Genomic DNA, 26,623 nt, shown 5'->3' on the forward strand with positions numbered 1-26,623 from the left:
ATCATAAGCTATATTATTGCTAGTATATTCATTGTAAGTCATGCACTAAAATTCTACTCACAGGATAGGAGGTTTCATACGTAGGAAAAATGGTTCGTCTCCTAGCTTAGAAATATACGGGGTACTATAGTATTCCACGTAGGTCACGTGGGGTTGTCCGTTATAGGAAACTCCTCTGTCCATAGGAGTCATGTTTATTGAAATACTCACTCCGAGTTTTGATGTGGTAAGTCAAGTTGCCTATGATGATCTATAATGATTTATGAGACTTTTCTCCGACATTTTCTATCTAAGATGTTATGAGTTGCATGATTCAATGTCACTCAAGCCAGGTGTGTCATTATGGTCCGTATGTACGTTTTTACGAAATTTATGATATTATTTATATTTTGCATGCGCCCCCACATACTCAGTACGTATCTTATACTGACCCACATATTTCTCTATGAGCTGTATTCTTACCATGATGTAGGTTCAGTTACTCAGCCGCAGCCGCGATAGTGATATCCGAGTGCCGCATCAACGTTCCTTCAGTGGTGAGTCCTCATGGTTCAAGGACCAAGTTGCTAGTTTTGGTGTTGTTGTTTTGTAATCCCTTTGGTCTTTTGAGTCAGTTGGGGGTTTGTCCCAATGGCTCGTTGATTTTGTTGTATAGAGGTTATGTCAGACTAGTGTATTGTTGGGTTGGTTTGTGTATAGACATTCCATATATGTACAGTCTAACGATATTCCGTGCTATGTGCGATGTGATATGATATGTACTTATATATATATCCTTAGCATAGCGTGTATATTGTTGTGTTGGAACCCAAGGGTTGTGTTTTGGCTTAAAGGGTTAGCTTGAGGCTACGTGTAGCCTTGGGCATTGTGTGGCGTCTCGGGATAATATTTCGGGGTGTTACACTTTACTAGTCTCTCGATATTTAATTCTCCAATTTTTTAATTATTACTATTGTTTCTTTTTTCCCCAAACCACACTTTGTCGAAGTATATTGGGTATGTTGTTTCACTTTATTTCTTTTACTCCAGCTACCTTTACTATTTCTATTGTCACTATATTTCCTTCGTTGTTTCCGTTGCATCTTTCACCTTAGGCAATGAATTTATGGAGATCAATAAGATCACGTTGGCTACTGATGAAGTCCCATATCACTATTAGGGTGTCTAATGGATGTAAATCATCTTTTGAAAGGACAAATGGTTAAATAATTCTTGTGTAAAAGACCTTTTTCCCAGATAGTATGCCCTAGATCTACAGTAAGAGAAACTAGTAGATGGAGCATGGTCTACACAGGTTGGAATTCTAGTTTAGAAGAAACCTATGTAATGGGGAAGTGAATATATTAGTAGAACTGAACAAAAACTGGAAGAGTTCAAAGGAACGGAGCAGGGATCAGATAGACTTTTCAGGGTTCATTTAGCAAACAAGCTACTCAACAGACACAATAAGCACATGGTCAACTGGTCAAGAAAGTACATTTGAAAAGTTAAATTTCCTTACAAGGTAGCATGTTTCACCTGGTTATTATCCAGGGAAATGGTACGAAAACATGACAAACTTAGCAAGAAAAATATCAACCTATACTGTAAGGGCTCGTTTGGTATGTGGAATAAGGGATAATTAATCCTGAGATTAATTTTAGGATGAGTTTAACTCATGTTTGATTAAAATAAAATTGCAGAATAAATTATTTTGAGATTGTAGTGTTATTTTTATCTCACATTAAGGGTGGAATAATAATTCTAGAATAACTTGTTCCCTAAGAAAACGAGCCTTAAGTGTTACTTGTGTGGTGAATAAGCTGAGACAACCTTCTATTTCTAAAGTACTATAAGATCACAGACATGGTGTAGAAGACCTTCATTCTCCTCAAAGGCGTTGATTGGAAAATGCCAAGGAAGATTACTGAAGTCTTGTTTAGCTGGGAAGAAGTAGGATATTAAACCGGGATAGATTAAGGACTATCCCAGCCTGCATTTGGTGGACTATCTGAAAAGAGAGAATTCCAGTGGTTTTGAAGACAATTCAATTTATAGGATTAAGGTTTACTGCATTAGACTTTTAGGTCTAACCAGAGATATATAAAAAATACTACTACAATGATAGATACCGTAGATTTTGTTCAGTTTTCATAGCAGCCTTTCTTCGTTTTGTTTCAATATTACATATAATATTACGTATTGATGATTCACATATTTTTTTATACAAATTTTACCTCATCTCCCAAGTAACATAATAAATCAGTCAACTACTTTTCATCCAAGTTATGCATATATGGTATTTTTTTATGGTAAGAAATAACTATGAAATAACCTACAGTTAAAAGTTATTTGCCTAAGAATCCCTAGCCTACCTATAAATAGTCCTGTGACTCCATCAATCAGGCATACTTTTAATAAGCATATGCTAGAAGATTCTTAGGTCTCTTCCCTTTTTTCTTATTAAAGTTTTTGACAAAAATGATTTTTCACAACACTTGAACAATAATGACTAAAGATAAGTTTCTATTTATTGTTCATTTGCAATTGACTCTGTGTATGTGTTGAAATTCAGCATGTGATATCAAAAACCATCTATTGTAAATGTGTTATCAGCAAAACCTTAGGTGTTGTTTCAATAAAAAGATGCCATCCTCAAAAACATTTTAAAACATCTTTCTACTCTTATTCCACCCTCCCGAACCCCACTTAGGAGATCAAATTGGCATGTTGTTGTTAATTTTGCAAAAAAAAATTAATGGCTATATATACTCTTCTTGGGATGCAATAGTAAAAGATTTATGCATTAGATTAGAATAATATCACTGAAAATAAGAAATAAGAGACACACATGCAGTACAAAGCTAAGCTAAATATATTTTTCATGATATGCCATCGTAAAAATGTAAATCCCATGAGTTGGATAAATGCCTAAATATAGTGCAATGGGTCTTATTCTGATACGGGAAAAGAATCTGAACTAAGAATAACGACTATTCCACTTTTTCCTTGGTGAATCAAGCCAACCTCGATTTCTTAGAAAGCATCTTTTTTCCAGAATCATTCTTTTCTCTACCCTTCTGGTGCTAATTGGTAGTTACATGTTTGACAAATAACAATAACTAAGCCTGAATCTCAAATTCAGTATATGAATATGCACTGCCTCATATCACTCCATTTAAGCTTATATCATATCAATATTATAAAATAAAAATTAAATGTACCAGCTTTTTATAAATATAGTCACTAGTTTATAAATCTCATACATCTCTAAAAGAGTCCTAAATGCATAGGACCTAAAGTAAGCGTACTAATATGACTAAAACATAATATTTCTCAAGTCTCAACTAGTTGATATCATATATTACTGATTTTTTTCTTCCATATATATGGATTCCTAGAGGTTGTCTGTCAAAACAATTTTCTTCCAAGTGATTTTAAGTCTACCTCATCTCACTTTAAAACCTTCACTCATTATCTTTTCACAAAACGCTTGGAAAAAGATTTCAATGCTTCAAAGGGTGAACTATGATGCTCTGACTAGTTAACAAGTTACATGAAGTAGGAGATATCCATTGGAATGCAACCCTCGACTCAATTAACACATAATAAGCAAGTTTGAAAGAGATAATATAGAGGTAGCACAAGACATAACAAATAAGACAACAAATAATCGAGAAAGCATAACAGATCATACAAAGCGGAATAATATGATAAATATAGCATAAAAAACAATAGATTGTAGTAGCAGTAATTGAAGAACGGGGACATCATAGTCATAAATAATTTATCTAATACATATGAATATGAGTGTGCAAGAGAGATTACGAGTGTGCAAGAGAGATAATCTTACTATTTCTTTCTCCAACTTTATTTCTCTTTTCGGCCTCATTTTTCACATTCTTTACCATTTTAAATTTTGGAATTCAATCTCTTTATTTTTAAAAAATAATTTGTGTCGCTTTTCCTTTTAGTTTATATTTTCAACAAATCTAATTTTTCGCATGACAAATTAGAATACTAAAAGATATTTTAATATGTTTTACTTATCTTAATTTATGATCATAAAATTTTAAAAATAAATAAATGAAATTTTATAGCCAACGAGAATAAAAAAAATAAAATATTATTTATCTTCTATGATATTACAAGTATTATCACTCTTCTATAAATTTCTACCCTATATTATTAATACCTAATCATTTTTTCTGTTCTCCCCAACTAGGGATTATAGGGGGAGAATAGAATTTTTAGTTTAGTAAAATATACAGATAAAATATGTAATTTTACAAAGAGAACACCCATTCACTATCTCATAGTTTAAGCAATAAATTGCCATTGGGTAAATGGACACAAGTTGGCCGTTGAGAAAATTACCAACATTTATTTTGTTACTTGACATATGAACTTTCAATCATGGATTTAATTTAATTTCTTGCCACAGTTTATATTGGTTCCCGCACTTTCTATGCTATCGATTTATCATGGACATAGATTTTTGAGTTTTGATATAACTCGGTTTTGTTGTACGGGGTGGAGTGTTGGCCGCAATGACAGATCCGAGATTTTGTTCAAATAAGTTCAAGTTACAATGAACCCTAATGACAATAGAATAATAATAATTATTTCTATTCCCATAATATCCCCTGGAAAATTATTTTTGAGGTGGTACTTTTGATTATAAAATAAAAAAAAAGTGTGTGTGTGCGCGTGTACGTGTGTATATATATATATATATATGTATATATATTACCGCAATACCTTTAAAAAGCATTTTTTGAGGTGGTGTTCAGTTTAAAAGAAAAAAGTAATTAGAAAAATAATGCTCCATATGCCACAATTTATGTGGCATATTTTTCTTCTTGAGATTCAAACAAGGTAAGTTTGACATGAATTTGGACAAGAAATCTTCAATTTTTTGAAAATAAATTTATATAGTTGGAAACTACGTAACAAAAATAGTACAAGTGACAATAATCGACTATTCAAAATATTTGAAACATATGTGAAAAAATTAAATATAGACATGTTTGAACCTCAGAAAGTGAAAAATGCCTCATAATGAAAGGTAATATATAAATGAAAACATGTAAATTGGGATGGAGGGAGTAACATTTCCTTAAAAAAGGTATATCAAGTTTAACTACTAGTTATAAGGTTGAGATTTTTCACTTACAAATCTCCAGTACAAAACGTTATTAATCATATAAACAACAATTAAAATATAGAAATTTCAAAAAATAATAAATAAAACAAGAAAATAATGTAGCAAAATAATAAATAAATAAAGACACACTAACTAATTTTGTATACCAAGAAAGAAGGAAAAACATTTACTAAGTTTATATATTACAAAAGAAGTTTAATTAAGAATTATAACAAATAAGCTATAAATATATAAATAGTTATTAATATTTTAAACCAATCTCAAGAAAATAAATTTTTAAGAAAAATTGAAGGATTAATAATTTTAAAACATTAACTACAGCCTACTCCTAACTAAATTTGGCTCTATAGTTAACCAAAGAAAAATCTTGCACTATAATTAATGTTTAAGTCACGAATCCACCACAAGTGACCTAAAAAAGTCTACAAAATTAAAGAGTTAAAAAAAGTATAGCCCGCAGAGGGATTTGATCCCAAGACTACTGGCATAGAAAGGCCCACTAGAACCAAGAAGTTGTGTTCACTTTAGATAACGTGGGTTCATTTCGATTAGATATACAATTTCTTAGAGAATTAATACATGTAAGAAAAAATCGATGAAGCGGGTTCAACTGAACCCGCTTAAATCAACATAGGTCCGCCCCTAGTTGTCCAGTCAAGAAATTTCATAGTTAGATAATAAAAATGGAGGAGATGAATATGCTACGATGGATGTGTGAGTATGCTAGAAGATATAGAATTAGAAATGAGGATATCTGAGAAATGATGGGAGTGACTTCGATGAAAGAGAAGATACATGAATAGGTTGAGATGGTCTGGGTATATGATGATGAGACGCATGAATTCCTTAATATAGAGGTGTGAGAGGTTAACTATGGATAGATTCAATAGAGCTAGAAATATACCAAAGATGTATTACGGAGAAATCGTGAATTGATGAAAGGTTGGATCCCTTGAAAACTAAACTTAATAACCTTTAATTTTATTGGTCATGGGTCACATAACTCTTCATATTCTAGGAAATATGGTCATTTGAAGTTGTACTTTTCATAAAATTATACAAAAAACTTCATTGGTGGGGAAGCTTTTAATGGAACATTGTGCTAAATTTTCCTGAGGACCTCATACACATCGAAGACAGTACTTATCACACTTAGGACTTGGTTTACTTATAATTCAGCATATCCGTCTTTGATTTTTTGACTTGATTGGTCCATTTATGTGTCGTTTGAAAAGTATCAAAGATTTTTTTTCTAGAATTACATGATAAAATTCAATTGTATTCATTAGAGCTAATTCCATAAATTAGAATTTTCGTGGCCTTGGCATTCTTTTGTACAACCAACTTACACTGAGAATTCAACTCATGCCAATTTTATGACACTTGGATTTTTCCATCTTCACTAATATTCATAGGAATGATAACATTCTATAGATTATGATTTTCACCTATTAGGTGATCCATCATCTTACCATCCATAGGACTTCTTAGTTGAAAAAGGGTGGTCGGGTGTGTGAAGCGCCTTCTTAAGCATTAGATGGTGTAGCTATAGGATCATGTCAAGGTATTACACTTAAAGTGATAAAAATCTCTCTGATTCCAATTGAATTAAAACTTTCACAAACAATAGATATTAAGGAATCTTCATCTATAACAGTAAATTAAATAACACACAATTAACCATGAAAAATCTTCTTTCTCAACGGAGTAAACACTACGACGTACAACATGTAGGATTTCTAACCAATATCTCTAACTCAAAGAGCAGTTTCAGATTACTGCTTGATAATCTAAGGACTAACTACATTACCTCAACTATTATCTACTTTAGCTGTTATACTACTTTTATGGAGATAAACTCTCTTTTTTGAAACAACTTGACGACTTCAACTACACATAAAATTAATACATCTTAATAATTGATAATTCTATTGCATACTCAACCTATATGAATACGACCTAATAGTTCTCTTCTTCCACTACTTACTTCAATGATCATCTTCATGGCCTTGTCTATTGCTTAGTAAAACTTTACTTTTTTGTGCGCAACAGCTGTGATAATATAACACCTCAAAAATTTAAGCTAAGATCAAAACCATGATTCAAGTATATTTAGAACCAAACTTAGTTATTTGTTAGTATAATAATTTCTTTAGGTATGAATTACGGCCATAGGTAACACCTAGCTCATAGTTAAGTTTAAAGTTTCCTTCCGATTGAATTCTTTTATAGGATCCTTATAAAGTCAACTTCAAAAAAGCATAAATCCTAGATTATGAAGAGTTCTGAGGATCAAGGCCTATCAAATAAAATATATTTGAGTCTTATTTTTAATGCATCCGATTGATTATTCATACAATTTTGGATCAAGGAGTTATGGTCATTCTAGTAAAGTATTTTGAAGTAGTAGGTTCAACGACCCTTCTAATGATCTTTTGAAGAACCAACTATCATTAAAGGTTCTCCTCTATATAATCAATACCAAAAGTTCGGAGGGTTGGAAAAGTCTTACCTTACAAACAAGAGGGACCAATGTCCGTTGGAAGAACCAAGGAGTTATTCGTGGCCACTGGTAGCTCGAAATGAGTATCCAATGACAAAATATGAGGTGATTGGTTGGAGGAACCAACGATAATCCTTTGAATCATGGGAGGAGCTCCATAGGGTCCATCAAAGCACCCCCAACTAACTATCCAACCAATAATCATTGGAAGATCCAATGACAGTTGGAGGTTTTATCCGTCACGATACCATAATTTTTTCAAATATTTTTATTTAGAGGCACATCAGCATTTTCCCATTATTTAACCTCCTAAACTACATTTTTCCACTATCCTAAGGCTGAGCCTAAACTACCTCAATCCCTTATTAACTTATAATCAGTTGACATTGAGAAATTTTAGAATAAATAAGTGATTATTGTCTCTCTAAGGCAAGAACTAGGATTCATCTTCTCCATGCTTTAAATTCAAAGATTGTAGCAAGGTATTATCTTTAATATATGTGTAATTTCATCAAAGGGTTTATTTTCACCTATTGAGACCCTAAGTAAACTCAATCCTTCAGTTAACTTAACCTTCAAAGCTTAGGGTTTTCATGAAAAGTGTTAATTTCCTTATGTTTCAATTCCTTGTATGATTAAGCTATGAATACTTAATTATGCTTTTCCATGAATTTAAATATATTTACATATTTTTAATTATAAACCCTCGGTATATTAATAAATTAATAATTTTGGAATTGTGCTATATAATTTCATATTCAGACTATAAAAGCTATCATGAATAGTTGAATTCTTTAGAGATTGAGGGTTATGAACACCTAATGACTTAGTTTCTCATTCATTGATGGTTGGTCTATAGTTTTATATGTTTTATGATGTTTTCAGATAAAGTGTCCATCATTTCTATCTCGGACTTCATACTATTAAGCTTATTAGTATAATTTAGTTGGGGGTAGTACTTACCACCATCCAGACACAGGGATAAAAGCTAACCTATCAATTAGGCTAAGAACTTTAGTAGAAGTTCCTAAGTACCAAAACTATGGTGCCATTCTAGGTTATAAAGGGTCACCTATCGGACCAAGATTTGTACGTTAGTCCCTTAGGACACCAGTTTTATAGGTCTACAACAGTCAGTATTTGTACCTTTGGAAAGGTATAGATCACCCTTCCAGCTGGGGTTACATGTTGGGCCTTGTTTAGCTTAAATGTGGTATATAGATTGACAGTACCTCTTATAGTTCAGACTCAAAAATTGCATTACTTCGTATTCAGTTTATTAAAAATATTAATGATCAATTATATGTTTATTACTTGGTCACTGATTCAATTCATATTCCTCAGGTTCAGGTTCAGTTTAGTATATCATATGTTCAGAATGTTCAGCTCTAAATAAAATAGTGCATATCTCACATTTTTAGTATATTCAAAGTACTAACTATGTTCTTTTTTTGTTATATTATTTTATAATGTAGGTTCAACCTCCCAATATTCAACTCATGGTAAGTATGATTTGGTATCATCTTAGCAGTAGAGATTGGTGTGTCCTCATATTTCACGGATAACACTTATGTTTACTTTCTTTATTTTAGTCATTAAATTTTCGCAGAGTTAGAGTTAGCTTAGGGGATTTCCTAGACTCTCATCTTAGTAGAGGTTTTCAAATAGATAAACTAGTATTTTTAGATTTATGGTTTCTTAGATAATTTTTGTTTGGACTTCAATATTGGGCTTTATTTTTAATACTATCATATTATTTATATTTTAGCTTTAGCTCAGTGATTCTCAATTTTATACTACATTTCTTAGTTCTATGCCAGACTATGGATTACAAAGAACATGATGTTTTATCATTTTTAGTAGTCTTGGATCATGAGAAACTTGGTACTAAAGCATCAAGTTTAAAATGTCAAAGTGTTCAGAAAGTTGTGCTAAGTAGAGCTTTGTTTATGAGTGTGAAGTGCATTACCCTTATGAATTAGAGGATATGAAATATTTTAGAAAATTTTTATTTCTTCCATGTTCATATAGTGCAATAGAGTGTGACTCTATATAAACTCCTAGTAACTCATGCTCTACACATTTATAGGAAAAATACCTCTTAAAAGAGTTAATGGAAGGAAGAACAAGAAAAGCCAACAAGCACCACCATCTCTAGCAAACCCTTTGAATGAACAAGTCTCACATACTAAGATTACAACTACTTTTCAAGTGTTCTTTCAGGATATGACTACTCAAGTTAACCAACAATTTGTTGTATAGTTGTAAATATGATAGCAACTAGAGTCCGGAATTTCACTCACATAAACTCTCTTGAATTTCATGGTTCTAAGGTGAAAAAGGATCCACATGAGTTCCTTGATGGCATTTAGAAAGTCACTTAAATCATGGGCGTCACTAAGCCAAGAGTGCATACTTAGCCACTTGCTAGTTAAAAAGTATGGCTCAGACTGGTGTAAATAGTGGAAGAAATATAGGGGTATGTATGCAGGTCCGGTAGATTGCATCACAAAAAAAGGTCTATTTAAGATCAACATTCAGGGAAGAGTTAATAATTCCATCTCTAAAAGCAAATTTATTGCAATGAGATTATATTTCGGTCCCTAATTGTACGTTTTATTGTGAAGGTCTATAATCTGGTCCTAAGAAAATTATTAACTAGTCCTTACTAATAATTTAGAGCCTTGAGTAGGAAAGATTACCACCAAACTTAGATAAGAAATAAAAACTTTCATTTTTCACTGCTCAAAAATAATAAAGGCCCTGAAAACTAATAATAATATTTTCTAAAAATAAAAAAACTCTTTGTTTTCTCTTTACAATACAAATCATCTCTTTATCTTTTCCCTAGTAATTTCAATCACGGCTTTGCAATTTAAGTTTTGACCTAACTCTGTTCCCCATCGCTTTTATTCACTGCTTTTTCAATTTCATTTTGCCTTTAAGTTCTTACCCTAAATTTAATTTTCAATTGCAGCTTTCATAAAATCTCAAGTGCAAAACCACAAAATTTTGAGCTAAGCTTCTAATCGTTCTGCATATATTTAAAGGCCTAAAATAATTATTTTTAATCATATACAAGTGGCATGATCATTTACCTAGTATACAAAGTGATATCAATGTGAAGAATGTTCATAGGAGACACTTAGAGCAAAGTTGAGTTGAGAACTATTATTATTGATTGAATTTATTTAGTCAATCCTATAAGGGTCAACTTTAACGTGCATAACTTTTGGTATATTGTTATTTTTTGAGCTCAATACCTACAAAATGAAAGTTAATTTAATCATTTTACCAACAGATCTAATCTCACCTTAATCTGATATCCCAGCAAAATGCTATGAGAATTTTTGTGAGCAAACAAGTGAAGGTTTGCAATAAGAGAGTGGCACACCCTATGAGCACTGTGAAAAGAGCATGGTATGCCCTGTGTTCTCTGTGATAAGGGCGTGGCACACCCACATTCCCAAAGGCACTAAAACTAACATTTTTCAAGGTCAAATAAATCATTTATGACATAAATCATCCTATAACTAAGACAAACTTGCTTTTCCTAATCCCATAACCCAAATACATGATTCTTCTTCTTCTAAATCCTCAAAAATACCAAATACGGATTTCTTCTTCAAAATTTAATTTTTCAAGATTCCAATTCAAGTCTCTCTCAAGAAAGATCATCAATTAAGGTATGTGGGGTTTGCACAAGAATATTCTTTCATACTTGTGTCCAAAAGTTTGGTTTCTACTTAAATATAAAGAATTAATTTACTAGGGTTTATACCCATCTTTTTTATACTTCAATATTATAATGTTTCTACATGAATTAAGTCTTATTTAGCATAAATTTCATGTTTTCTTATGTTTTTATCCATGAAAGTGATCTTATGTATTAAGTTGATATTTTGACATGATTTTGTATAAGTTGATAACTAATTATGATTTTGGGCATTATGCACTCTATTTAGAAGAAGTCTAAGATTATTAGTTTTAGTTATAAAGTATTATAACAAGACTTAAATTTTAGTTTTGACTTAAATTTCAGTTTTGATCTATGATCTTAGAAAAGACATGAAATTCATATGTTTCTTTATGAGTATGATTTAAGCAAGAAAAGCATAGTTGATTTTTAGTTTATAGATCCATATTCTACTTTAAGGAGAATTTCATAAGTATGAGCATAAGTATATATTTTGAGAGTAGTATTTAGCACCAAGAGAGGGATGTGGGTTCAGCGCATCTTGTTTTCTAGGAACCATGTGTCATCATAGGGGTAAGGGGCCACGTCAAAGAGTTTCTCCTTATCCCAAGGGGCTCGATTTAGTGATCACTCCAGTTCAATTCAACGTTCTATACTACTGGCAAGGATAGAATAGCCCTTCTCAATGTAGGTCAGACATTGGATTCCATGCTAGCTCAGATGGTTTATGTTAGTTATGAGAATCTCTCACAAAAGTAGAGATTTTAGAAACTAAGTGTAGTGACTCACCTAGTTTATCAGATTATGCTTTGATATTCATGTGTTATGATATTTCATATTTCAGTTTATCTCAGTCCCTTGGTCAGTCTATTTATACTTAGAATACATGTTTTAAGATTATGCATTAAGTCAATTTTTCTTATTGTATTCACCCTTACTCAGTACATCCAAAATTATTGACCATATATGCATCTATGTGGCTAAATTATTTCACAATGTAAGTACCAATTGTAGCACATAAGATCATGGTCAGTTAGTTCGCAACTTTTAGTCAGCAGGTGATGAGTTCTCTTTATTTGGGGACTCCAGTCAGTTTGTAGATTTAGTAATTCATATTTTATTTAGTTGTGTTGATTAGGGATAGTTAGGGCTCATATCCCAGCTATCTATAGTCAGTATTAGTAGAGGCTTCATGGACAGTCAGTAAGGTTGATGAATTCAGTTTCAATTTTCTTTTGTATAACCAATATTATAAATGTTTTAAACAATATTATATTGAACAAGTTTAGCTAATGCCATTTTTTCCCTTATTATTTCTAGTTTTATATATTTTATTCAGTTGCTCATGATTTATGCCAGCATCATGGCTTAGCTTGGGATCACTTATGGTTTTAAGCACCATATGATGTCTAGGGGTTAGTTTTGAGGCATTACAAACTTAGTATCAGAGCATAGGTTCAAGTGTCCTAGGGTATTTGTAAAGTCATATCTTGTAGAGTCTTGCAGAATGATAAAAATATGTCTGTACTTTTCTTCACGAGGCTATGGGTTATTTATGAAGTATTTCTTTTCCTTTATCTTCTAGATCATGTACTAAAGTTATTCTCTAAGAAATTTTTGTCGATTCGTGTGTTACTCCAAAATCCTCCAACTATGACTTATCCGTGAGTTAATGTAAGTAGTAAATTCTAGTTCCTCCCGAGATGATGCTCATAGATTTACTATCAGTAACTTTATAAATCACACAAAGGTCTTGATAGTCATCCATTAGATTTTTTAAATGTCCTTTAATTTGGAAGCTTATACCCCCATTCCTATGAGTTGTACAGTTAAGACATAATGTAGTATGTATTCAGATTTCTCTTTAACCCTTCATTACAGATAACATTCATGAGATATTATATTATATAATAAAGTTTTCATTGAGGGATATTGTAACTTAGAGTGTTATGATTCATAAGTAATAGAACATCCTTAGAGTTCAAAGTATGTATTTAGAAGTGTAGTGACAATAAAGATGGGGATTGTAACTTAGAGTTTTATGATTCATAAGTAGTAGAAAATCCTTAGAGTTGGAAATATGGATTCAGAAGTGTAGTGACAATAAAGGTGGGGATAATAATTGGTTAAAAGCATATAGATGGATCTATGCATACTATTGGGTTAGTATTAAAGTAATATGTTTTTGGGTGTTAACTAGAGGTTAGTGAGTGTGGAATATATTTTTTGATGACTGTTAGTGAAAGAGTTATAAGTTAAGGTGACATAGAGTATTCTCGAAGTAGGAGAGGAGTTCTTGTGTTAGAAAAGTATAGGTTATCAATGAATGTTTTTGTGGTTAAGGATTGTTAATCTAGGCTTCCCCTTGTGGTTGTGAAAAAGAAAATGGTTGAAATATAATTTAGATATATGGATGGATAAGTAGTAGTGATGTGTGAAAGGAGGATATTCTAATGGATTATACTAAGATAGACCATGAGATTATGATCAATTATTGTTATTATGAGGTTCTAGTGGAATAATGTATCTTGCTGTTTTCCCAAGCAAGAAGAGTGTGTTAGGTTGTGGTTAATCATTTCTAGTAATAGACACTAAGTTTGAATAGTGAATGATCATCAAGGTTGAAATAATGATTGTTTGTGTTAGTGATGCTAGTTATATGGGAATTAACTAGTTGGCTTGAAATAGTGTGTGCAAGAATTTAATATCATTTATTTTCAATTAAGTATGATGGTGTAGGTATGATGTAGTGGTGCAACCAAGGTAGTAGGTGGCTGCATTATTTTTTAAGATTATTAAGAGTCGTGTATGCTTAGATTGTACCCTTTAGTTGCTAAGTGTGAAAAAGGTTAGTTATATTGTAATGTCCCGAAATCTCATCCTGAGATGTCACACGGTGCTTAAGGCTACAAGTAGCCCTAAGCTAACCCTTTGAGCCTGTTACTACTTCTAACACTTGCTTTAGGATAAATAAGCTAAAGAATGATGCCTTACTGTGTCAACTATAATCCAAATTAATTGGAAAAAATGTATGGATAGGAAAAATACTGATAGTCTAGGACAAAACTTAAACTGATAATCTAGTCTGAAAAAGCCTCTACTACCCAAACTGGAGAGCCATTGGGACAGATCCCCAACTGCCTCGCAATAATCTGAAAGTAAAACTCAAAACACTATGAAAGTGGAAAAGATGCAAATATAGGTCCTCGAACCATGAGGACTCACCAAGGACAAGGATGTAGATAAAATGCTTGGAGATCACTGTCACTATTGGAACTGAGCACATGTACCTACATTATGAGACAGTGTAACACAGACGTATATATGGATCAGCACTTTGGGAATGTACTGAGTATATGGGGGTGTATGCATTTATGTAAAATAATATCAATACTCTTAAATAAAATCATGCATGCAAATAGGAATGACTCACATGGCTTGAATAAGTCTAGAATATAAAACTCATGAATCATGAATGGCGAAGCATATAATACAAATCTCGTGAGTCATTATACTTAACTTTAAAATCTATACTCTCCTCTTATTCTCAGTACTTGAAGGCTAAAAGAAGCTTTAAACAATACTTTCAAACTTGGCCTTTTATCTTGTGGAAAGTAAAACATCTTTAAAACTTAAGGACTCAGAACTTTTAGGAACTTTTAACACTTGGGAACTCTAGAACTCTTTTAGACTCAGGACACTTGGAACTCGGGAGTTTCTTCTAACCGACATAAACCATGTGAGCTACATGGGGTCCAACATCTTGCCCACGTTGGGGAGAGCTGTTCTATTCTTGAAATCGGAGTAGAACCTCATCTTTAGTGATCACTATCTCGGCCTTGGACCCATAAATCTCGAACCTACAGTGGAACATAGTTCTGGGGTATGAGACTTTGGAATCATACCCAACTCGGTGCTAAATACTACTCCCATACTCATCTCAGAACTCTTGGGAAATCCATCTCAAAATAAATCAAGGGTCCATAATAAAGACCAAGAAATATTTCTATTTTCTTTAAATCATACTCAATGTTAATTTCAACTCTATTATGACCAAAAGGCCAAATCTTTCACAATAACATCAAACTACTCAATTCATGGGTGCTCATAGCACAAAAGTTTATTAAATTACAAATCTCAAATAGGGCTTAGTGACCCATAATCAAATCTCAAGTTAAGACTCATCGAAGTGCATACTAGATGTCATAAAGATTCATAAATCATATAGAAAATCTAGAATTTTCAATATTTTGCCTTAAAATCTCAACATACTCATGTACTTCAATTTCTAGAACATTGAAACTATTAAAATCTCAAGGAATAACAACATAGGGTATAAACCCATACTTCAATTTCAGAAGAAAACATAGAAAAACATATATTCTCATAATAAAAATAACTTTTGGGCACAAGGACGAAAGAAGTGTCATTGTTCAAACCCCACATACCTTAGATTATAACTTGTAGATGAAGAAGCTTACTTTAGATTCTTTTCTTACTCTTGAGTGAGGGTTCTTGGAACTTTTATATTGGGAACCTCAAATGTTACCCTAATTTGTTCTTGAGGGAGAAACCCTAGCTTCGGAGATATTTTGGGAGATAATGAAGTTATCTAGTTCATTTTGGGTATATCAAGGTATAAGAGGAGTGGAAAAAGACCAAAATGCCCATTTTAAAAATAACTTAAAATCAATGAATGAAATATGTGACGATCCATCGAGGGCCTGATGGTCCGTTGGTCCTGACCGTCGCCCCTGGGCCAGAATTGGACTTTCTGCCTTGCCTGCGATGGTTGGGTCGACGTTCCATTAGCCTTACCATCACACCTAACCATAATGAGGTGTCACTGCCTTCTCTGTGATGGTTTGGGTGATGGTCCGTCGCTAGCTCGATGGTCCATCGGCCCTCTTCCTCGCACCTGGGCAGTTTTGACTACTTTCTGTAAAATGTCCATAAATTTCTCTTCTAGTGTTGAATTTTGACAAAATGGGTATTGTTGGAAATATAATTCAATTTCCCACACAATAAAAAGTCAATTTTAGGAAACCTGTATATGGTTTAAAAACAATTTACTTTGAAAGTCATTCCTTAGTCTTTTAGGGCTTAAATTACACATACTTGACACACTCTAAGGATTAGACTACGAGGGAACTTTGTAGGGTCTGACATATAGAGTATATGGTGTTCTTAATTTCTATGTTTGGAGTTATAGGTTGACGATATTGGTTATTTTTGTACAATAAAAATTCTTATAGTTTTGGGAAATGTTTGAGCTTAAAGGTTTGATGTTACCAAACTTATAAGAAAGAGCAGATTATGTGTTTATAAAGATGGGAGTGTTTTCCAAGAAGAGTGTAAGAATATGAACGATGATTATTAAAACTATAGAAATTTAAGGGTGGTATATATGAAAGGAGTGTCCAAGAATAAAATTAGTACTTTTTGTAACTCTAGTTTATCCAGGTGAGTTAAGTATTCAAGATAAACCATTAGAGTAAAGTAATTATGGCTTCGTATTGAGGATATGGGATATACCCATAGGATTAGAATGTCGTCTTGAATCTAAGGGGAAGATGATAGGGTGGAGAACAAAATCTAGTTTTGGGAAATAGATTGTGAGGCATGTCAAAAAGAGTTGTGGTGAATATCAATTTATTCTTACTGTGGCATATTCCATGAAATCTAGTCATTATGGCACCTTATGCATGCCTTGCATGCTAGAGGAACGCGTGTGACCCATGCTTATATACTTTATTCTTATTAATATTCATTATTATCTCCTAGTAAAACAAGTAATATCCTAACTTGATCTTCCTAGTCATCCCTCATGAATCTAAGAGTTCTAGTCTTATGTTAAGTAACTTATGATATATATATAAACACATGATTCAGAGTATGCTCAGTTTAAAGAACTCATGGTACACCTTTGCTGACCACTAAAATTTGCATTATGTCATATATATCCTCAGTTTAGACCTCTTTAACGAATCTATGCCTAAGATACTCTATTTTTTTGGCTGCATCAAGTGACACAGTTTTGTATAGTATCGTTTCCTACTTTAGGTCGTCATGTTCTTGAATTCAATGCCCCTCGTTATGTTAAGATAGTGGTGATGAAAATGGATGAACAATAGTTTAGATAAAATAGATTATATGTTCCTCATTAGGGAAGATTGTCGTATGCTTGTTTTATCTAAGCCTATAAGTGTAAAGGAAGATTGAGGCAAAGGATTGGTATATATCATAGTTACTTGAGAATTTTTGGTATGTCTTCTTGGGGATAATTTATGCTAGTGATATTGATGGAAGTATTACAAAATATGGGAAAAAATTTCTAGTTGGGTTGGTTTCCTAGAAGTTCATATGTGGTTATAACGATAAGCTTGAATATCATGTTGGTAGATAAGTGGATGAATGCATTGTGCTCTAGTGAATTTCTAATTAGATCTTGGAGCTGGATGTTGAAGTGGTAAGTAGTGTTATTTTTGAGAATGGAGCTCAGAAAAGACATAGGATACTGAATGCCATAGTTTAGACTAATAATAATGTGTTATGTGCAGTATCTTATGGCTTTGAGATAGTCTTAAACACAGTGGGAGTATATAGTTCAACTCAAATTTTGGTTGGAATATTCACCTATACCCATGTAAAGGTTATAAGTTACACCGCATGAAGTGAGAAGCTAAGAGTAAGAGTATAGTTGAGAAAATTGTTTGAAAAGTGTTGCCAAGCTTGAAAGTTAATAGTTGCCTAAGGCAGAGTAATCCTATTCTAGCTTCTATTGTACATGCCTATATTCCATGTTATATAGTTGTAGCTATGTTATGATTCTTTGTTTAAATTCCATACTTAGATCAAGACTAATATGTAACACCTCAAATCTGGTACCCAAACGCTACACGATGCTCATGACACTGAATGACCATAACCTAACCCATGACTGATATCTGCACCTGTATACTGTATAACATCATGTAAAATATGGAAATAATAGACTGTAACATTCCATAAGGTTCAAAATGGATAAAACATACTATCTGAGAGTATGGTATATCAATACCAAAACATAAACAAAAATAAACTGTCTGAACATACTGTAGTCTGAAAGCCTCTAAAATTGAACTGTCTGAATAAGGAGTTGATGGAACATGTCCCCAACTAACTCCAAACACTAAAATAAACTAATTAATGAAATAATAAAGAAATGATCATATCCTCGAAGGTTGAGGACTCACTGCTAACTCTGACTGCAGAGATTGGAATGTTACTGATGCTCTAGAGCTCGTGCTTCTGAACCTATGGTATAAGACACCATAGCGCAAATGCGTCAGTATGATTGAATGTACTGGTATTCAAGTGAGGTAGGAAGAATGCAAGGGTTTATATGGATGAACAATACTAGATTACCGAAAAATATGAACATGAGAATACATGCATGAATAAATAACAGTTACTAAATTCGTGATGATACTGACTACTGAGTCTGAATATTATAACATGAGTACTGATTAATGATACTTAGTGACTGTATTTGACAGTCTAGGTTTCGATGGAACTAGCTGAGTTCCATACTATTTTGAGTTGACTGTATCTGATAGTCATGAATTCTGTAGAACTATCTGAGTTCTATTACTGAGACTGAGACTGAAACTGTAACTATGGGAAGTAGTCATCTTACTGACATGCCCTAATTAAAGCAATGTAGTTGAGTTGGGTTCCAATCTGTAACCCCAATTGGAAGAGTGTTAATACCATGCCACTAGTAAGGACAAACTGTGAGTGATCCCTCATCTAACAGATACTTTAAGAAGAATAATGGAACCCTTATCTAATAGGTTAAGCCACTTTATCAACCCTCATCTAATAGGTTAGATGTCTCAACCTATACTAGCTACATAGTTTTGGAGTGCAAGGATTGCTTTTAAGAATCATACCCTCTACTCACAGGTGATTTCCCATCCTTCGGCTCACTCGGTGCTGAATTTCTACTCCCATCTGATTAGATGCTGATTTAATTATACTAAACTAACTGGAATGAGTTTACTGAGTTCCGTTGATTGATGTAGTATCACTGAGATTTGATAACTGACTGAGATTACTGAGTTTTCCTGAGTCATAAGACTGACTGAATTATACTGAACATGGCTTGACTGAGAGTATCTTGAAAACTGACACTGGCTCTAGGCACAAAGTTAAATTGTCAGGTACACGTACCCCCAGGACTCGATAACATGAAAATGACAAGACATGACACTTCCTGGACTCACGACCATAATAAAAAACCATAATACAATCATTGGGAAATTCCATAAGGCACTTGATTATCATGGTTTGGTACATGAATAGGAAAGCATATAAATATGTCATAATTTCATAGGCTAATCTCATGAACAATCCATCAAACAATTTCAATACATAACAATAACATGGAAGTCATTTTGAACATAAGGGTAAAGCATAGGTTCATCATTTTGGTCACAATTGAGTCATAAGACATATTTCCTATTCTCTTAGGCATTTTATCAAGCACCTTGCATGCATAACTATAAGCTTAGGCATGGAAATTAGATTAATTCATCATGGTTGCATAAATCAACATAATTTAGTATATTTCAATCCACATGCTAGCATAAATAAATGAAAACACATTCAACGATTCCAGCTTAGGTATCATACATAACATCAACATGGTTATAACCAATCCATAACGTAAACATCATAATTTATAATTTAAAATTTGATTCTTGGGCTTCATGGATGAAAAGAATCCATGAATGAACACCTGACATACCTGGGTGGATGATTTATTGAAGATTGGTGGAGGAAAGATTGAGTTCTTTACTTGGGATTAACCTCCTAGGGTTTTTTGTTCTTGGGGATTGATCTTTCAGAGAAACCCTAATTGGATATAGTGAATGAATAATGATGTTATGAGCTATTGTCTGGTATAATTAGGGGTTAAAATGGGTTGAAAAATGTCTAAATACGATTTTAAAAATGTCTTAAAAATGGCTGAACAAGATCTGAAATGGCTCCTGCGATGGTCCATCACTAGCTCAATGGTCCGTCGGCCTAACCATCACAGTTGGACCAGAATAGGGACTTACTGCTTTAGTATCGATGGCTTGGGAAATGGTCCATCGCAAGCTCGATGGTCCATCAACCTATCCGTTGTTCCTTAGCTAGAACATTGACTTACTACTTAGCTTGCGACGGTTTAGGCGACGGTCCATCACTAGCTCGATGGTTCGTCGGACTGACCGTCACTTCTGAGGAGTTTTAATAGTCCTCTGTAAAACGGCCATAACCTTTTACTCCTATACCAGATTGGGTCGAAATTGGTATCTTGGAAAGCTAATTCAATTTCACACATGATAAAAAAGTCGGAGTTGGGGAAATTCTATTTAATTTAAATATTAATCATTTAGGAAGTCATCACTAACTCTTTTAGATACTAAATTTGACATAAAGAAAGTTTGGGGTATTACAATATCTCTCCCTTGGGAATATTCATCCTCGAATGGGGCTGACTGAGAGGGGAGAAATGAAAGACTAAAGCACATCCTGAACATGAATGACTGAAACATGACTCCATGACTAACATGACTGATAAACTGAATATATAGCATTCTAAACATGCATATCTGATATATGAGTAACTTATTTATGATTGCATGACTGAATTACTGATAAGATGAGTTTCCCATCAAAATAAACATGCATATATATTGCATGAATACATTAGTGAACTGACACATGAATGCATGACTGACGAAGCAATGGTACTTCATACCGAGTTTATAATGGAATTCTGAACTTGAAATGGATATCAAGCTTGTCACTGAAATCTGAACATGAAATTGAAAAGCTTAAGGAGAACTATTACCTTGAGCTTGATCTGAGTTTTTGGAGAAGAGGTGAGTATACTTGGTTTGTATGTTTGCTTCTGCTTCCCAATTAGCTCTCTCAACGGACTGATTCCGCCAAAGAACTTTGACTAGAGGGACTTATTTGTTCCTTAGTCTACAAGTCTGGTAGTCAAGAATTTTCACTGGAATCTCTTCGTAAGAGAGGTTGTTCTGAACATCTATGCTCTGAATAGGGACTACACCTGCTGGGTCACCTATGCACTCTTGAGAAAAGAGACATGAAAGACTGGATGAACTGAGGCTAGATCTAAAGGCAACTTGAGCTCATAAGCTACCTTGCCTAAACAACTGGGAATTTTGAAGGGACCGACATATCAGGGACTGAGCTTTTCCTTATTTTCGAACAGCTTCACTCCCTTCATGGGAGAGATCTTTAGATAGATATAATCACTAATCTCAAACTCGAGATCCTTTTTGCATATATCCGTATAAGACTTCTGTAGGCTCTGAGCAGCTCAAAGTCTGTCTCTGATCAACTGGACTTTTTCTAAGGCCTCAAATATTAAGTCAGGCCCTATAATTAAGACGTCACTAACTTCGAACCAAAAAAATGGAGATCTACATCTTGTACAATAAAGATCTTCAAATACAGCCATCCGAATACTAGAATGATTGCTATTGTTATATGCAAACTCAATCAATGGCAAGTGGTCATCCCAACTACCCTTGAAATCATTTTCACATGCCCTTAGCATATCTTCAAAAGTTTGAATGGTCCTTTCTACTTGACCATCTATATAAGGATGGAAAGTTGTACTGAGATGAACTTGGGTACCAAGACCTTATTAGAATGCTTTCTAGAAATAAGAGGTGAACTGGGTACCTCTATCTATGATAATAGATAACGGAACACTGTGCAATCTGACCAACTCTTTGATATAGAGTTTGGCATAATCCTCAGCTGATTTGGTTATCCTATCTATAATGACCCAAACTGAATCATACTGGTGACGAGTACGAGGCAAACTCATCATAAAATCTATGTTCACTTCTTCCCACTTTCAAATAGCAATATTGAACTCCTACATGGACCCACTAGGCTTCTGATGTTCTATCTTAACCTGCTGATATGTAAAACAATTAGCTACAAACTCCGCAACATCTCTCTTCATCCAACTCCACCAATAGATCTTCTGCAAGTCACGGTACATCTTTGTATCCCTTGGATGAATAGAGTGGCGCACACGATGCGCTTCTGTAAGAATTCACTGCCTTAAGTCATCTACACCAGGAACACACAGATGACCCTGATAACGCAGAACACTATATCCCCTTGGTTGAAAAACACTACTTTCTAATCCTTGAATGACTCTTTCAACTTGACTAAACTGGGATCTCTATCTTGCTTTTCTTTCACCTCGGAAACTAGAGATGATTCTGAACTATTCTGAACACACATATTTTCCTCTGAAGAATCAACTCAGAGGAAACCTATTCGGGAAAGCTGATGAACTTCCTAAGCTAAATTCCTCTTAATGTCCTTAAAATGAGTAACACTACCGATAGACAGTCTACTGAGAGCATCGGCCACCATATTGGCCTTGCCCGAATAGTAAAGGACACTCATATCATAATCTTTCAAGAGCTCTAACCACCTCCTCTGATGAAGATTGAGATCTTTTTGAAAAAAGACATACTAAAGGATCTTATGGTCTATAAATACATCTACATGAACTCCATATAGATAATGCCTCAAGATCTTTCAGGCAAAACCTACGGCTGCTAACTCGAGATCATGAGTTGAATAATTCTTCTTAAAAGGATTAAGTTTTCTGGAGGCGTAGGTTATGACCTTACTATGCTGCATGAGGACTCAACCCAAACCTACTCTAGATGCATCACAATACACTATGAACCCATCAGAACCATTTGGAAGAGCCACAATTGGAGTTGAGGTGAGTCGAGTCTTCAACTCTTGAAAACTCTTCTCGCAAGGATCTGACCACTGAAAATTGACTTTCTTCTAAGTCAATATGGATATAGGGGATACAATTGAATAAAATCCCTCAAAAAATCATCGGTAATAGCCAGCCAAACCCAAGAAATTCCTAATATCTAATGAAGATATAGGGCGAAGCCAGTTTCTTATTGCTTCGATCTTTTGAGGATCAATCCTAATGCCATCACCAAAAATGATATGACCAAGGAATGCTACTGAACTTACCCAAAATTCGCACTTACTGAACTTGGTGAACAACTAATGATTTCTGAGAGTCTGCAATACTATTATGAGATGGCCTGTATGATCATGCGCTCACTGTGTGAATAAAAAAGGATGTCATCTATGAAGACTATGACGAACATGTCTAAGTACTTCTTGAACACACGGTTCATCAAGTCCATGAAAGCTACGGCAGGATTGGTAAGACCAAAGGACTTAACTAAGAATTTTAAGTGACCATACCAAGTATGAAAGGCTATTTTTAGAATGTCACATTCTCTGACTCTCAGCTTATGATAGCTTGATATGAGGTCTATATTAGAGAATTACCTAGCACCCTAAAGTTTGTTGAACAAGTCCTCGATTCTTAAAAGTGGATATTTATTCTTGACAACGACTTTATTGAGTTGATGGTATTCTATACACATTCTGAGAGAACCGTCTTTTTTCCACACGAATAATACCAGTGCACCCCAAGGGAAAACTGTGGGCCTGATGAATCCCTTATCTAAGAGATCCTTAACTGCTCTTTTAATTCTTGGAGTTTCACTGGTGCCATTCTGTATGGCGGAATAGAGATAGGCTGAGTATCTAGAAGAAGATTAATACCAAAGTTTATTTCCCTTTTGGGAGAAATTCCTGAAAAATCTTTAGGAAAGATGTTTGGATATTTATTCACGACTGTGACTGAATCAAGACTGGGAGTTTCAGAACTAGTGTCCTTAACTCGAACAAAATGATAGAAACATCCTTTAGATATCATTTTCCTTGACCAAAGGTAGGAAACAAGCTGACCTCTTAAAGCTAAAGTACTACCCCTCCACTCTAGGATAGGTTCATTTGGAAATTGAAACTAGAATATTCTGTTTCTGCAGTCGACTGTGGCATAGAAGGATTGAAGCCAATCCATGCTAAGAATGACATCAAAATTAGTCATCTCTAATTTGACTAAATTTGCTGAGGTAACTTTCTAAAATATCATAACGGGACAGTTCCTGTTATACCCGTTAGGGCTATGATGGTTTTACCCACTGGGTTGGAGACTGAAAAAGGCTCTGCTAGAATTTTGGGACTGACTTCAAAATCAACTGCTATGTAAAGAGTAACAAAGAAAAAAGAAGCTCCTAGATCAAGCAAAGCATAAATATACAAGTGAAAGATCTGTAATGTACCAGTAACATATCAAGATAATTTTCCTACTCTTGTAAGGACTGGAAAGCATAAATTTTGTTTTGGCGTTGCCCATTAGTAGCACTGGAAGTGGCACCCTGCTGATTTGAACCGGGATAAGCTGAGAACGGTTTTCTAACCCTGATGACTTGATTGGGGACAATCTCTGACTCTTTGGCCTAGCTTGTTACACTTAAAAAAGACATTTTCTTACTATAAATCTGACAAAGGGGATTAGTTCGGGTATTGCTAACACTGCCCTGAGACTTAGAGCTTAGCGCCCTATCTCTATTACCATCCTTAAACTTAGGAGCTAGAGTGCTAGCTGAAGAAGGAGCTGGAACTGATGACTTAGGATGAAGCTAAGAACGGTTTCCTCCTTCTGATTTGGGCTGAGCAAAGTTGAAACTACCTGTCCTTGCTCTCTTATTCTACTTGTCCCTCATCTTCATCTTTTGTTGTTCCATCTGTTGAGCATGGGTCATAAGCCTGGCTATGTTCATGTCACTATTCAACATCACAGACCTGCACTCAATGACTACATTATCATTCAACCCCAAAACAAACTTACTCATCTTGGTCCTGCTATCTGCAACCACATGAGGAGCATATCTGGCTAATTGAGTAAATTAAGAGAATAATCTTGCACTATCATGCTTCCCTACTTGAGGTTGATAAATTCCAACACCTAAGCTTCTCTCAGCTCTAGGGGAAAGAGCCTCTCTACGAAAGCAGTGAAAAACTCCTCCTACTCAATAGGCCTTACATCATCTACCTTTCTAACTTCCACTGTTTAAACCAAGTGTGCATAATATCTTGCAACTGATATGCAGCTAGCTCAGCACTCTCAACAACTGACACCCCCATGATGTCTTTAACCTTCTGGACCTGATCGATGAATTCCTGAGGGTCTTCATCTAACTTAGACTTGAGAAAAGATGGAGGATTCATTCGGGTGAAGTCCTAAATTCTGGCTATAGCTGAATTGGCCACTAGGTTGGCTGGAATGACAGCAGTTTGTTCATTCTGAGAAGCAACTGACTGAGTAAGAGTAGTGAATACAACTAAAAACTCTACTTGAGAGACATGCTCACTCAGAGGATCTTCGGGCTAAGGGGCTAACTGAGTTTCGGTTCTCTTGTTGGGAGACATGTTCTGTAAGCAAAAGACAAAAGTATTAGATTGAGAGATTAAATTGAGATTATGATCACAGGAACGATATGAATACTGAAAGATGGGAAACTATTCTTAAAACATCTTATGGCCTTCTCCACATAAATGTGGCCCGCAACATACCCATGTACAAGAAGATACTAGAAGTGGCTTTCAGACTTCCAAGGACTCTATTAAACCTTAGGATATTATACCAAGTTTGTAACACCCAGAATTTGGTACCTGAAATTTTACATAGTGCTCATGACCCCAAAGGACTACAAGCTAACTCATGACTGATATCTGCACCTGTATACTGTATGACATCATGTAAAATATGAAAATAATAGACTAAAACATGCCTTAAGGGTCAAAACGGATAAAACATACTATCTAAGAGTACCGTATATCAATACTAAAACATGAACTAAAATACATACTGTAGTCTGAAAACCTCTAAAACTGAACTGTCTGAATAAAAAGTTGATGGTACATGTCCCCAACTAGCTCCAACTACAAAAATAAACTAAATAATGAAATAATAAAGAAATAATCATGTCCTCAAAGGATGAGGACTTACTGCTAAATCTGACTACTGAGACTAGAATTCTACTGATGCTCTAGAGCTCATGCTTCTGAACCTATGGTATAAGACACCATAGTGCAAATGCATTATTATGATTGAATGTACTGGTATGAAAGTGAGGTACACCGAATTCAATGGCTTATATTTATGAACAATACTAGCTGACCGAATAAAATAAACATGAGAATACATGCATGAATAATGAATTTAACTGAATTCGTGATGATACTGAATACTGAGTCTGAATACTAATAACATAAGTAATAATAATTGATACTG

The sequence above is a fragment of the Capsicum annuum genome, chromosome 12, assembly GCF_002878395.1.
Source record: "Capsicum annuum cultivar UCD-10X-F1 chromosome 12, UCD10Xv1.1, whole genome shotgun sequence".
In the NCBI taxonomy this organism is placed as follows: Eukaryota; Viridiplantae; Streptophyta; class Magnoliopsida; order Solanales; family Solanaceae; genus Capsicum; species Capsicum annuum.